Source organism: Maniola jurtina, chromosome 6, assembly GCF_905333055.1.
Source record: "Maniola jurtina chromosome 6, ilManJurt1.1, whole genome shotgun sequence".
In the NCBI taxonomy this organism is placed as follows: domain Eukaryota; kingdom Metazoa; phylum Arthropoda; class Insecta; order Lepidoptera; family Nymphalidae; genus Maniola; species Maniola jurtina.
The window spans coordinates 4,051,523-4,066,216 of record NC_060034.1 but is presented as its reverse complement, the minus strand read 5'-3'; the positions used below and the strand labels follow the sequence as shown (position 1 = coordinate 4,066,216).

General features: G+C 35.2%; 1 protein-coding gene across 2 annotated transcripts in view; it reads left to right on the top strand.

The window, feature by feature from the left end:
- Positions 1 to 14,694, top strand: part of LOC123866003 (CD151 antigen-like) — a 93,338-nt gene that overhangs the window by 46,207 nt on the left and 32,437 nt on the right. The window contains exons 1-2 of one of the 2 annotated variants that reach the window (XM_045907277.1): positions 9,258 to 9,671; positions 13,747 to 13,786. The gene's annotated coding sequence lies outside the window, so the exon portion shown is untranslated. Of the gene's footprint in view, positions 1 to 9,257; positions 9,672 to 13,746; positions 13,787 to 14,694 lie in introns of those variants that run through there. The other variant, XM_045907278.1, reaches the window with a different exon arrangement.

Here is a 14,694-nt window from a genome sequence, read left to right as displayed (position 1 = left end):
TAATGTGGCAATAAATCCGAAAGTATGCTTGTTTTTTGTTGGTTCATTGGTTTGTTGGTTTGTCCTGCAATCACGTCGCAACAGGGCAACGAATCGACGTGATATTATGCATGGTTATAGTTAAAGACCGAGAGTGACGTAGGCTACTTTTATCCCGAAAAATCAAAAATTTCTCACGGGATTTTTAAAAAACTAAATTCACCCCCTGCAGAGTGAGTTAGGCTACTTTTTACCATGGAAAATTACGTCCCCATGACGAAGTTTTTTCGTTGTTGAGTTATCGAAATCGACGTATCCTTCTTTACTAAGTATACTTAAACTTTCTTGTTTTTGGATCGTTAAAAATGGACTTAACTTTCCCGATACGGGAAAGAACGGAAAGATTTTGGGAGAGAGTTTCCCTGAGCCTGATATTATCAATGAAGAGCTCTGTTGTGAGTAAAAGTTTACTATCTCAAAGACATTTTTTCTGCAAATGTTTTAACCATTATTTTGGTAAAGTTTATTTATTGAAAATATGTATTTAGATAGACTCTTTCTTCAGAAATATGATTTAACTGTATATTAATTTTTGGTCTGAACGTACATAGCTTACAAAGCTAGATGTTCTATTTTCAAAACCTTCATGTGACTTTAAAACTTTATTTGAAAAAAAATGATATTTTTTAAATATTCTATTCAGTAATATACTTTAGTGATACTTTTCATATTTTAAATTTTTTTCTTTATTTAAAAAGCTTCATTTAAATGGCATAAGCTCAGTACTTGTTACCGTTGACTAATCTACTCGAGAATATGAAATTTCTTCTAACATTATCATGTTATCCAACGGGTATCCAATTACGAGTACCTACCTACCTTATAAATATCTTATTTTTTGAAAACTAATATTCCTCGGTTTAATCTAATAGCAGTGCTTGTTCCGTACATTTAAGAGACTTTGATAGATTGTTTTCCCCGTTTTTTCCCGCTAAAATCGTTCGAATTTAATGGACCGTGGAAGTGAAGTTAGTAAAAGAAAGTGAAATATTCAAAGAAAACTTTAGGTGTCCAAAACAATCTATTCGTTTTGAGTTATTCAATTATTAGCTGTAGGTATTTATAAAACGAAATATAAACTAACTAAAGTAATATCAAATAATATAAACATAAAAATATAAATAACTAGCTGATGCCCGCAGCTTCGCCCGCGTGGATTGGTCAGATCCCCTGCAGCATCAGGATTGAGGAGTTGGACTCCAAATTTTTTATGAAACAATGTCGCAAAGTGTCTCTATCGATTAAAAAAAAAATTACGCAAATCGGTTCAGAAATCTCGGAGATTTCGGTGTACATAGGTAGAAAAACACAACTCCCTTTTTGAAAGTCGGTTAAAAAAGTAGCCTATTTTACGCCCTGGTCAATACTCAACTTGTCTGTGAAAATCCCGTCAAAATCGGTTCAGCCGTTCCGGAGATTAGCCTTTTCAAACAGACAGACAGACAGACAGACAGACAGACAGACAAAAATTTTAAAAACGTGTTATTCAGTGTTGGTATCGTTCAAATAACCATATGAGCTTAATATGAGGTAGTTATTTCGAAATTACAGACAGACACTCCAATTTTATTTATTACTAGCTGATGCCCGCAGCTTCGCCCGCGTGGATTTAGGGTCTGAAATCCCGTGGGAAAGTTGTCACAAAGTTCCTCTATCGATTAAAAAAAAATTACGCAAATCGGTTCAGAAATCTCGGAGATTTCGGTGTACATAGGAAGAAAAACACAACTCCCTTTTTGAAAGTCGGTTAAAAAAGTAGCCTATTTTACTCCCTGATCAATCCTCTACTTGTCTGTGAAAACCCCGTCAAAATCGGTCCAGCCGTTCCGAAGATTAGCCTTTTCAAACAGACAGACAGACAGACAGACAGACAGACAGACAGACAGACAAAAATTTTAAAAACGTGTGATTCAGTGTTGGTATCGTTCAAATAACCATTTGAGCTTAATATGAGGTAGTTATTTCGAAATTACAGACAGACACTCCAATTTTATTTATTACTAGCTGATGCCCGCAGCTTCGCCCGCGTGGATTTAGGGTCTGAAATCCCGTGGGAAAGTTGTCACAAAGTTCCTCTATCGATTAAAAAAAAAATTACGCAAATCGGTTCAGAAATCTCGGAGATTTCGGTGTACATAGGAAGAAAAACACAACTCCCTTTTTGAAAGTCGGTTAAAAAAGTAGCCTATTTTACTCCCTGATCAATCCTCTACTTGTCTGTGAAAACCCCGTCAAAATCGGTCCAGCCGTTCCGAAGATTAGCCTTTTCAAACAGACAGACAGACAGACAGACAGACAGACAGACAGACAGACAGACAAAAATTTTAAAAACGTGTGATTCAGTGTTGGTATCGTTCAAATAACCATTTGAGCTTAATATGAGGTAGTTATTTCGAAATTACAGACAGACACTCCAATTTTATTTATTAGTATAGATAGTATAGATAAAGTACAAAGTATTTTTATATGACTGATTTTTTAACGTTTACTGAGTGTAACGGCCTTACTCACGTATTTAGTCGATGTAAGCCCGACTAGTTTCGATGTTTCAAACCCATCCGGGGTCCTTTTTCATAGGGACTCGGCTTTCTGGTCGCGGTTGGGACTGCGAACCGCACGCACCGCGGCCCTTACGGACCGCTGTGAAGTTGCCTGGATATTAGTTCAATACCTGGATTTTGGCTTCTATTTAAATGGTCCTTAGAAGTTAACTGGTCTATGGGAACATGTTTGGCGGTATGGCTTTGTTCATGCACATTCAGTTCCATATAACAATGCTATTGAAACTGCAGGACTAGCAGCAGCAAGTTAGTAACTAATTGGAAACTATCGAACAATCATGTAGCGAGTAAAGTTTATGGTACTGTAACAAGCGGGAGCAAAACCCTCCAACTAGTTTCCGTTTTGGCGTTTAGTATTGCACGTACTAAGTAAGGTACTTACCGTGTGCTTACGTGCTTTGTTTCCACGGTTTCCACCGAGGCAAGCTAACATTTAAGTGCACCTAACACCTACCCGCCACCCTAGTCTAATGCGTACTTTGCCATGATTTGCGCATATCCATCTGATTGCATTGTTAGGTTGAGTATCACAATCGAGCAAATATTGTCAATAATCATACATTAAAAACATTTGTCACATTAATTTGAATTGAACATTATCAAAATCAAATAGTGATAAAAGTTTTTGTGGGATTTTTTGAGTTTTAAATAATTTTCTCTCTCTTTGTACGTTTCGGACAGACGTACAGACAGACGGATCAAACAAAACTATAAGAGTTCTTTGTTTCACTACGGATCCCTAAAAACAGTTTAGTGTCGTAAGTTAGCAGGCATACGAGAACTTGTGCGTGACTTTTGCATAGAACAATGTGTTGACTTTTAGCCTTACAACAGTGGGGTGAACACACTCTCAGGTAATGTTATGTCTAAGTGGTCCGCGGCTGCTGGCAAGTTGCCCGCGACTCGCAACAACTCGAAACACCCAACTGCAATTCAACTATCGGCTATGGCAATTGTGTGGTGGCATTTTGTATTCTACACCATCGTGCGAAGGGACCTCGCTTTCTTTGGACATTTACAGACGAACACAATAATTCTCATTCCCAAGATTAACAGGGCTCTCTCCGTCACTCGTTTCCACTCGTTTCATACAATCGTAGTTCCAATTTCATTTGAATACTAAGCAACCAAAGTCCATGAAATTTTGCAGACATATTCTAGAAACTAATATCTGTGTCTGTGGTGTTTTAGATTTTTCGAAAAATATGTAGTTTTAAAATTACAGGGGCTCAAAGATTTGTATGAAATTTTTTAAGACCGCGTAACTTTGAAACCGAATATTTTAACAGAAATCTGGAAACCCACAGACATAGATATTAGTTTCTAGAATATGTCTGCAAAATTTCATGGACTTTGGTTGCTTGATATTCAAATGAAATTGGAACTACGATTGTATGAAACGAGTGACGGAGAGAGCCCTCTTAATGATGAAAGGTAGAATTGAATTGAAATAATATGAATAAAATATGCTTTATTGTACACCATCATAAAAAGAAACACAAAAATTATAATTATTATAGAACATACAGCAGAATTGCAGGCAAAAGGACTCCAAGCCGCCAAAGACGCACGAACGAATTATCGCTTCTGGAAATCTGGTTAACACTTAACTGTGATTAAGTATATTTCAAACTTTTTACAATACAACTGCTCGTAGATTCAGCAATATACCTTACTTATTTAAAAAAATAACAAAATATCTCGCCATCTGGATAATCCAAGATGCAAAAATAATCTCGAGAATCTCGACAATTTCTCAGCATTTGGGCGGCACGATTTGTCAACATCGCCCTTACATAAGGAACGATGAAACGGGTCCATTCGACTCCCTTTTAGCATACCCACTTTGAATAAGAACTAAATTTATGTGGCTCGAAAACATTGAGGATAATAGAATTTGTCTTAGATTGAGATGCGCGAGGGTTCGCAGGGAATGAAACATAGTTTGCAAAATGAACATCCGGATTTACAAAGAGTTATGATGATAATCTCTTCATAGAAAATAGAAATTACTATTCGACTAAGACGAAGTCACGGAGGGCTTGAGCTCCGGAATTCCGATTTTGGTGTAACTCCAGAGCTTTTTTTTTTTAGACATCGAACATATTCAGCGGTTACTGAGTATTTCATAAATTAAAGCGCAAGAAATATTAAAATCAGACCCCTTATTTTATCACATTCAATATTTTCAATGAAGCTTCAAGACTCCGGAACTCCGAACTCGGAACGCTGAACATCAAAACCCGACTCCGGAGCTGAAAAATAGTCCGATTTTCGAGCCCACTCACGGGTATTATACCCGGGACATCATCATCTAAAAAAATACTTTTTGGCTACATAAATTAAACGCCTTTTCCTTTCGTTTCTCCATAGATATGGGCCATAAGTCAGGGGCTATGCATTTGCGGTACTGATTGGCTAAATAAACACTGTTTCTCAGACTTCAAAAAAACTTTTGAAAATTGTACAGCTATTAAGACAAGCAGAGAGCTATTTTATCACACACTTTCTCTTTCAATAGTTGTATGATTTGTGAATAACCATACCACGTACCTAAAATTGGCAAGCGTTCCCGTTCTAAAAATTCGGAACAAGACGCCAGTAGGTACATCTGGCGACAACAGCTGATTGCTAACACGGCTCGTTGGTAAATATCGCAAGGCCATCGGAGCGCGCACTCCATATTACTGATGAAAACACTAGCTATACTTACCTACTGCTGAAAACGTAGCGACCTACAAAAATATTACACAATTTATTACCTAATGGCAGCTTTTCTCTATACTTGACACCTACAGTAGCATGTCTCTGAGATAAAACCTAGGATTTACCTAGTGAATGGTGGTAAAAATCCGAAATTAACGACTATCACAGACCAGTTTGGTATTTTACAACTATGAACAGGTGAATCTTAGGTGTTACTATAAAATCCTAGGATTTACCATAGATCGAGCTTGTACTCCGTGTGTGGTTGTAGTTGTAACATGTAGTCTTCAAGGCTAAACGGATTGTAATTGCAAAGGTCAATATCCGTAACGTATACAATATTGGATAACATCCAACTTAGCAAAGCAAGTTATGTTCGTATTCTCCATATTATTATGAATGCCCTTTGGACTATTTCCAGGATTTCCTTACTTGAAAGCTTACTTATCACGGAACGATGTTAGCGACGGTATATTTGTTACAGCATATTTTTAAAAGTATACATAAGTATATAAATAATGAGCAAACTAGCAGGCGAACCTGATGTTAAGTGGATATCGCCGCCCATGCACATATTTTGTAGCACCAGACGAACCGCCAATGCGTTGTCGACTTTTCGTGTGGATCCGCCCGGCTTTGAATAATCCCAATCTAGTGGTAATGCCACCGAAGTGAGTTCCACGATTTACAATGCGTGGATAAAAGAGACAATGGCACAACGTATGATCGAAGTACACCAGGCACCTAGTGAGGATGATATTGCTTTCGGTAGCGTGCGATACCCTCCTGGGTCTGGTCTTGTTAGGTTACAAGTTTTTACGCTGGTAAATCATAGATTACCATCTCAAGTATGTGCTCTGAAATATATAAAGATGACAGCTATAACAACAATACCAAGTTTACGAATGCCTAATAAAAGGGATGTAATTGTTTCTTGTTTGTCCTTATCTTGCCTACGGAGTCTTAAATACTGAAATTTATTTCGTCTCACTGCAATACGAGAAATTCTTTTTAAGCTATCCAGAATAAATTTTCCTTGACTAGGGTTGTGAACGATAGTTCAAGTATGTTCTGATTTCTTGTTTGAAAGGTGGAGCTGTACGTGGAATGTCTTCTTTCATATTACTGTACTTTATATTTTAATAGTTCCAATTTATAAAATATGTCTCGCATTTGGTTTTTTCAAATCCCCTGGATACGTTATATTTTTCGAGACTAAAAGTAGCAAAGCTTTGTGAAGATTGGTTCAGCGGTTGAGCTACGAAAAGCTAACAGACAGATAAACACACTTTTGCATTTATATTTTAGTATGGATGTATTGATATGGCTTTGGACCCTTATTTCAAAGGATCAGTTTTTATTTATTTATTACTACATAAAGAAGAAATCCCAAATAACACGAAGATTCTAACGCATATATCTTTTCCCGAAATCCAGAGATGTCGGTAGTACATCCTTGATTGTTCACTTAACAAAGCTTTTTACAGAAACATTGAGCCCAAACTTTTTTCATCTGCCCGTATATAAATTTTGTTCCTAACAAGTACCTACTCTAAGAAGGGGTCACTGAATAAAAACTCTTTTATTTACATTATTTTTGTTTGAGTTTCATCCAAAGATAAGTTCTAGAAGAATAGATAGGTGAGAAATGAGGAACAGAGCCTTTATTTCTTTGCACATTTCATGAAAGTGGGCAAGTTCGTTGAACTTCCATCTTATTATTGATAGAAAAAGTTCCTTAAATAATTTGTCTACGGACTCTCTTTAGTAAGCTTCCGCAATAATCGTAGATATAAAGACTTGGTTAAGGCAAGCTTGAGATTATTTATACACAACATCATTATTTTACTTAGATAGTGGATGCCTACCACTCTTCACTTACATATATTATACTGATTTTCATTCATCTTAAATATAGTTATAGCTTACAGCCGGATAGTTTTTATCGCCATGTCACAATATCATTTAAAACTTTTTTAGGATTTATTAGATAAACTTTTTAGTTTTTATGCATTGCATACATAGATATTTTCTATCCCAGAAAATTAAGAACCAAAAATAAAAACAAACAAACACACGGACGACTTCGTGATCCAGAAAGTTCGTAGACAGTAAGATTTGGTACAGGGTGAAGCAAACTCGAGATAATCCGAGATCACCGTCAAGCGGTATTGTGAGTAATCTTCGTATTACCGTAAGGATTTCTAAAAACCCCCACAATTGAAAGGGATTTTTCATTAGACATTCCATTCTTGTAGGTACCTCAACGTAAATAATAACGGAAACCCTTTCCTGTACATTCAAGCATTCATTAAAACGCTACTCTATCCTGACTGTTCACTAAGTTGGCTCACTATAAAAAGTAGTCGACCGCGACGGTCAAACGAGAAACTCTTGATGTAACTTTGTCTTTGATTGATCAGTTTTCATCAGAACTCTGAACTCGGAACTCTAGACAGTTGACAATAGGACCCTAATACTTGTTGGATAGTCAATAACGTTCCAAAATACCTACGACGATAATATGCTCTTATAAAGTTCACAACTTACAAATCCAGAAACCTATGAGGCCAAAAGAAATTCTAATACAATGAAATATAACAAAATATGGAGGAACAAAAACGCTTCACCTAAAAGTGAGCCCAAAACAATCCACGTTAAGAGAGCTCATTCACAGATAATCCTTTGAAATAGAAAGATCGTCTTAGCTCTAGGCGTTTATACGCTGAAATTGTCTCTATCTCGCTACAAAAATTAATAAGTTTGTAAGGAGACTTTTCTGTGTTATTTTCAAACTTACTGTATTCGTCGTTAAGTTCGCCGTAAACATTACTTGAATGAAATGTACACTAACTTCACTAGATTACTTAGGCTAGCAAAAATATATACTAATATTATAAAGAGGTAAAGTTTGTAAGATTGTTTGTAGGGGGGAAGTACTAAACCGATTTTGAAAATTCTTTCACCAGTAAAAAGCTACATTATTCCTGAGTGACAGGCTATATTTTATTTTAAAAAAAATTAGAGATCCCTTCGAAAATCATAATAAGCTACCCGTAATCGTAATTGATACTGAATAAAATTAACCAATTAGGGATATGGGTTTAAAAAAAACTGCCATACCTCTTCTTAGTTCAGGCCTTATCTTAGACTACATCGTCGCTTATCATCGGCGACATCGCACGCAGTCAAGGACTAACTTATCATGAAATAAAAAGGCATCATCTAATAGACCAGCTGCATTCATGAAATTTATTTCTACGTACGATTGTTGACGTACCTTTACCTTGAACCTGATTAAGAGGGCTCTCTCCGTCACTCGTTTCATACAAACGTAGTTCCAATTTCATTTGAATATTAAGCAACCAAAGTCCATGAAATTTTGCAGACATATTCTAGAAACTAATATCTATGTCGGTGGTTTTCCAGATTTCTGTTAAAATATTCGGTTTCAAAGTTACGCGGTCTTAAAAATTTACATACAAATCTTTGAGCCCCTGTAATTTTAAAACTACATATTTTTAGAAAAATCTAAAACACCACAGACACAGATATTAGTTTCTAGAATATGTCTGCAAAATTTCATGGACTTTGGTTGCTTAATATTCAAATGAAATTGGAACTACGATTGTATGAAACGAGTGACGGAGAGAGCCCTGTTAATAACTTCAAATCGCTCGTGCTGACTAAATATTGTACGATGTTACGGAATCCTTCGTGTGCGAGACAGACTCGCACTTGACGGGCTTTTACAGTCCATTTTTTTTCTGTGCTCGACCTCTATTAATTAAGTATTGTTTACCCATTGCGCCTTATCTAAACTTTAAAAGCAATTCATCAACACTTTAAACCAGCATTGTATGTAAATTAATTAATTCCAACCGTGTAATCAATTTATTTCACGTTTCTATTATAGTGTAGAGTAGAAGGTTAGATTTATTTTGCTCATTTACAATCAGTACGGTTGTAACCTTTGGAGCGATATCGCGTACAATGTTTTAATACAAAGATAATAATCACGCGCGAAAAAAATATTTCGAGTCGGAAAGTTAAAAGCAGGAAAAGTTGTGTTATAATATACCTGATTTTCTGAAAGAACAGTGTACCTAGTAGGTACTTAATATGTGGTGCAAGTGAACTTGTTTAAGTTATAACTAAGATTCTATTTATTATGAACAAAAACTAATACACAGTATTTACTATATTTTAAATGAAATTTAATTTTGAGAGCCCATAGAAATATAGTTAATTCATACATGCGGTTTTTAAAGGCCTAAAATCGAATTAAACCCACATAATACGTGTCTCGAATTAGGGTAATTTCGTGATAGCGCGGTTGGATTTCAATTTATTCAAGGATATCCGGTAAGAACAATTAATTTAATTAGGTATTATACCTAATTCTAATAATCATTAATATTGTTTTTGAAAATTTCAGATAAAGTGCTTCTTTTTGGATTACTTAGATACTTTTAAGTCACTTAGCTTATCTAAATAAATTAAAGGAAAAAGTGACTGACTGACTGACGTTTTGTCTTGAAGTCTGTCGATTTCTATTAACGCACAGCTCAGTTTACTGGACGCATCGGGCTAAGGCATGCAGATAGCTATCATATAGACATAAACATCCGTAAAGAAAGATTTTTTGAAAAATCCCTAAGGGGATAAAATAAGTGTTTGAGTCCACGCGAATGAAGTCGCGGGCAGAAGCTACTAATCTTACAACTTGAATTTTGTTATTTGCAAAAATCGATTAGAATGAACCTTGACCCTTGTAACTAACCTAGACTTTTATCTACATTAAGAAACTCCTCGATGCTATGCTAATTTTCACGTTGCTACTCATTCACCTTGAGCTGGGGACTAAAATAAAGCAACTATTATATTATTTGATAAGAAGTTAAACAAACAAGATTAAGTATATATAGAAGAAAATATCTGAATTAAAAATATTGAAAATATTACAATAAAACTTAACAGGGCTCTCTCCGTCACTCGCTTCATACAATCGTAGTTCCAATTTCATTTGAATACTAAGCAACCATAGTCCATGAAATTTTGCAGACATTTATTTATTTATTTACTTAATTATTTAATTAGAACGGACCTTTTAAGTCCAATTACACTAATTAAATTAAATTAAACAATAAATTAATTAATACTAAATAAATTAAATTACACAATAAAAATAAATTCAGACATATTGACTTTGGCTTGAATTTTCAAAAATCATTTCTTAGCGGATGTCTAAGTCGTAATAGCTGAGTGGCAAATAGCCTCATCCGTCTAGTAGGTACATAGTTTGAGCGGGTGCATTGATAGATCATTCAGTCAGTTAATCAGCCACCTTTTCCTTTTTTATATATTTACACTAACAGCTATATCATTACCAACAAGATACAATAGGTAGGTATTTATAGCCAGAAAAAGTTACGATTACTCAACAATAATAAATATCAATCCAATTTGAATACATCTCACGTATTTTGAGCACCAAAAAAAGAAACATTTACGGCTTAATGTTGATGTTCTACTCGTAACGTCTAATAAGGAAGGCACCAAACGGCGCCATGCACCAAATCTAAATGCTAATAAATGACTTACAATTATTGCAACATACGAAGAAAACCGGCCAAGTGCGAGTCAGACTCGCGCACTGAGGGTTCCGTATTCGGGTATTTTTTCCAACATTTTGCACGATAAATCAAAAACTATTATACATTAAAAAAAACTATTTAAGAATGTACAGGTAAAGCCCTTTCATATAATGATACCCCACTTGGTATAGTTATCTTACTTTGAAAATTGAAACACATTTTAAATTTTTTTTAAATGATGTAACCACAAATTCGCGGTTTTCAGGTTTATTCCTGTACTTGTGCTATAAGACCTACCTACCTGCCAAATTTCATAATTCTAGGTCAACGGGAAATACCCTATAGGTTTTCTTGACACACACGACGGACGGACGGTCGGACGGACGGACGTACAGACAGACAGCGAAGTGATCCTATAAGGGTTCCGTTTTTCCTTTTGAGGTACGGAACCCTATTAATAAACAAAAGTTAGTTGAAATAATAGATACCTATTATATATTTATACCTATTATATATATACCTCTATTTGTTCACCATTTAATTTACTTGATCAGTTTTTCCACGTTACTTTTCAAGTTGTAGATAAATCTAAATTACGTAGAATTTAAAATGTTACCTAAGTAATTAAGTATCCATTAGGTACTGCGAGCATTTGTCTGCGGTTTCGTCCGCGTGGTTTCACCCTTTTGTTATCCAGAATGAAGAGAATAAAGAGATGAATCCAACGATACCTCATTTAGGATTAACTAGTGACCCCTTTTGCTTAGCTGAAATAATTTTACATAAGTAGTGATTTTCTAAAGTAAAATTGCACGCCTTCTCAATTTGTAATTTAAAAAAAAAAAACCAGAATCAATAGTCAACTGTTAGACTATTTTAATATGTAGACCCGAGAAAAGAGAAATTATTAGTCATATTAATTAAAAATGCCCTGTTGTCCTGTAAGACAGATTGACCACAAAATCTAACCGGTAAAAGCGACGTTTAAGTCTCTCAAACCTAGATATGAATAAAAGAAAAGTGCAGTAGAAATAAAAATAATAAATTAAATAGCTACCCCTTTATTATCTCTGTAGTATTTTTTAAATCAAAACTAACAGTTAACTTAGCGACTTCACCCGCGTTGAATATGAGATAGACTGAGATATGAGATTGTGTTGGACATTATAAATCTAACTCGTGAACTGATATTATGGGAAACCCCCGGATTTAAAACATAAAAGCTATAAGCGAATACTCAGGCAAGTTTCATTCTAAGTGTAGAGAAAGAGACACATGTACAATCTTAAGCTCCAGGGCAAATATATCAAATAATAAATACATACAGACTATCCCAGGAGTCTGTCGAAACTCCGATGCAGATAGTCTGCTATTGCCCCGCTCGAATGCATAAACGTAGCATCCATCTAGGGGAAAACATCATATACCCTGAGGTTGCCACTTCAATTCCAGTCAGAAAGGTGATGTTGTATCTGGCGGCCACAGGTTTTGACAAGGAACTATGAAGTGGAGGCGACCAAAATAGATTGGAGACGGTCGAAGTGATGCAGGGTATATTCCAGAACCTGCATAGCTTCAAACAATAAGAAGTATTGCGAAGAAAAGATATTCGCTCTACATTTTTAACATTAAAACTAACTTTTTGAACATTATATGGCTTCAAAGATTTAAGTGTCAAGCACCACAATGAGTCTGAAATATTAATATAAGGCAGCAACTCTTCACATTGTTCATGCCAGCCTTAGAGACTTCAGAACCAGAGTAAAACTAATGAGAAAAACTGAAGTGCTTCTTGTGTCAGTCTCACTGCCCCAAGAAATATGGCTTCTAATTTTTACACGACTGCTCAAAAATTGAGTGTAATGTTTTCAGGGTTCATGTATGTATGTATGTGTGTTTCTGTATTCCACCATAACTACTAAATACAGATTTGGATGTAGGTATGGGATTTGGATGTAGGTACAACTACCTATTGCTTTAGTGGTTGAATTTTTTCATTTGATGATAAGAGCGCTTGCCACTGTGATTTATTTTATATGTATTCATAGCTACAAAATCCCTTAGATAAAGCCCTTCAGACCCAAAAGGTTGAATTCTTGTAATGTTGAATTTGCAAAATGTTAAGTCCTAAAATGTTGTTTTGGAAATGCATTGATAGAAAATTTTAAAGATACAGCTTGCAACCTTTCAATTCTGTCTCAAAAGCGCGAAGTAAACAAAATTGTTGTAAACAAATAGAAGGTAAATAGCTCTTTAAATATCAAAGCTTAACTGGCAAGTGTCCAAGTTCAAAAGAAGTGGCACACGACCTAACACTCCATCTGGTGACAGCTGATTGCTACGACCTACCTATGTTTATGTATGTATAGCTCATGGGGCTATGAATCAACTTATATGGGTATACCCCTTCGGAAAATCTATCCATAAATATTCTAAATAACTTCAATGGCTAATTATATTATAAGTAGCTAAATAGCACATAGTCGATGTTTCAAAACTTTAAGGAGTGCAAGTTACAATTACATAATTTGCTGCAAATATTCATCTGTGAATCTGCTCGTTCAATCGCTATTCATTAAAAAAAATCAAAAGTTAACCTAATCACGCCTCAACTACTTAACTAATTTCCATCTGGAGAAGAACTTTTTATGTCGGAAAATAAAGCATAAAGTAGAAGTAGTAATTAATTATAAGCATTACACGATACGAGCTTTGAACGTATCACGTTGCGGAATTTAATCCGCCAAACCCGTTGATAGTAGGGGATTACCTTATACATAGATACATCCTTGACCTCTAAATACCATGGATATACTTATCAAATATATTTTCTTTTGTTTCAGATTCGTGTCGAACTCAAAGAGAGGGACTTTGAAAATTTAGGTTTGTATTTTAATCAATTGTTTTTCCTATCCGTAGCTTAGTTTTGTATTCATCAAATTCAAATAGCTTTATTTTATGTAGCATAATTTAGTACCAACCTTTGGCAATTATGAAAAGTCAAGACTACCACTGAAAAATACTTTCTACTGAGAAGAGCCGGCAAGAAACTCAGCAGCTACTCTTTCATCTAGACTGGAAGCCAACTGCAAAATATTTAATACGGTGTTAGTTCATATAATATAACTATACTGCACCTTCTTTAAGACTCTTGACATTTCGAATGACGAAGAAAAACTTAGTACAAAAAGAAAAATTTCTCAATTTTAATAGGCTATCTTGTTTTCCTGTGCTAAGTACTTACCTAGTATATCTGTAACTACTTATTTATAAATCACCATCTATAAACCTAATATTTTCATTTCATTTTTAATAGACGAAATGCGATTTCTCTAACCGAATTCACTAAACCAAATTATTTTTCCTCGTATACCTTTTCTTTGAATATTAAGGAAAATGGCTGAGGGCAAAGTTTACGTGAATTTACGTGAAAATTTTGTATATATTTAATATGGGGATAAGTACCGTGATTACCTAGTGGTTAAGACGTCCGCCTTTTATACGGTGGGTCGAAGGTTCGATCTGGGATCGAACCCGGCATGAACTTTTCAAAGTTATTTACAGTTTAAGAAATTAAATATCACTGGCATTAACGCTGCAGGAAAACATCTTGAGAAAACCTGCATGCTTGAAAGTTCTCCATAATGTTCACAAAAGTATGTGAAGTCTGCCTCCGCACTCGGTCAGCGATGGCAGATTATGGCTAACCCCTTCATATTCTGAGAGAAGACTCGGGGTCAGTAGTGCGCCGGCGTTGAATGATGATGCATGAAAATTTACTAAGGGCATCC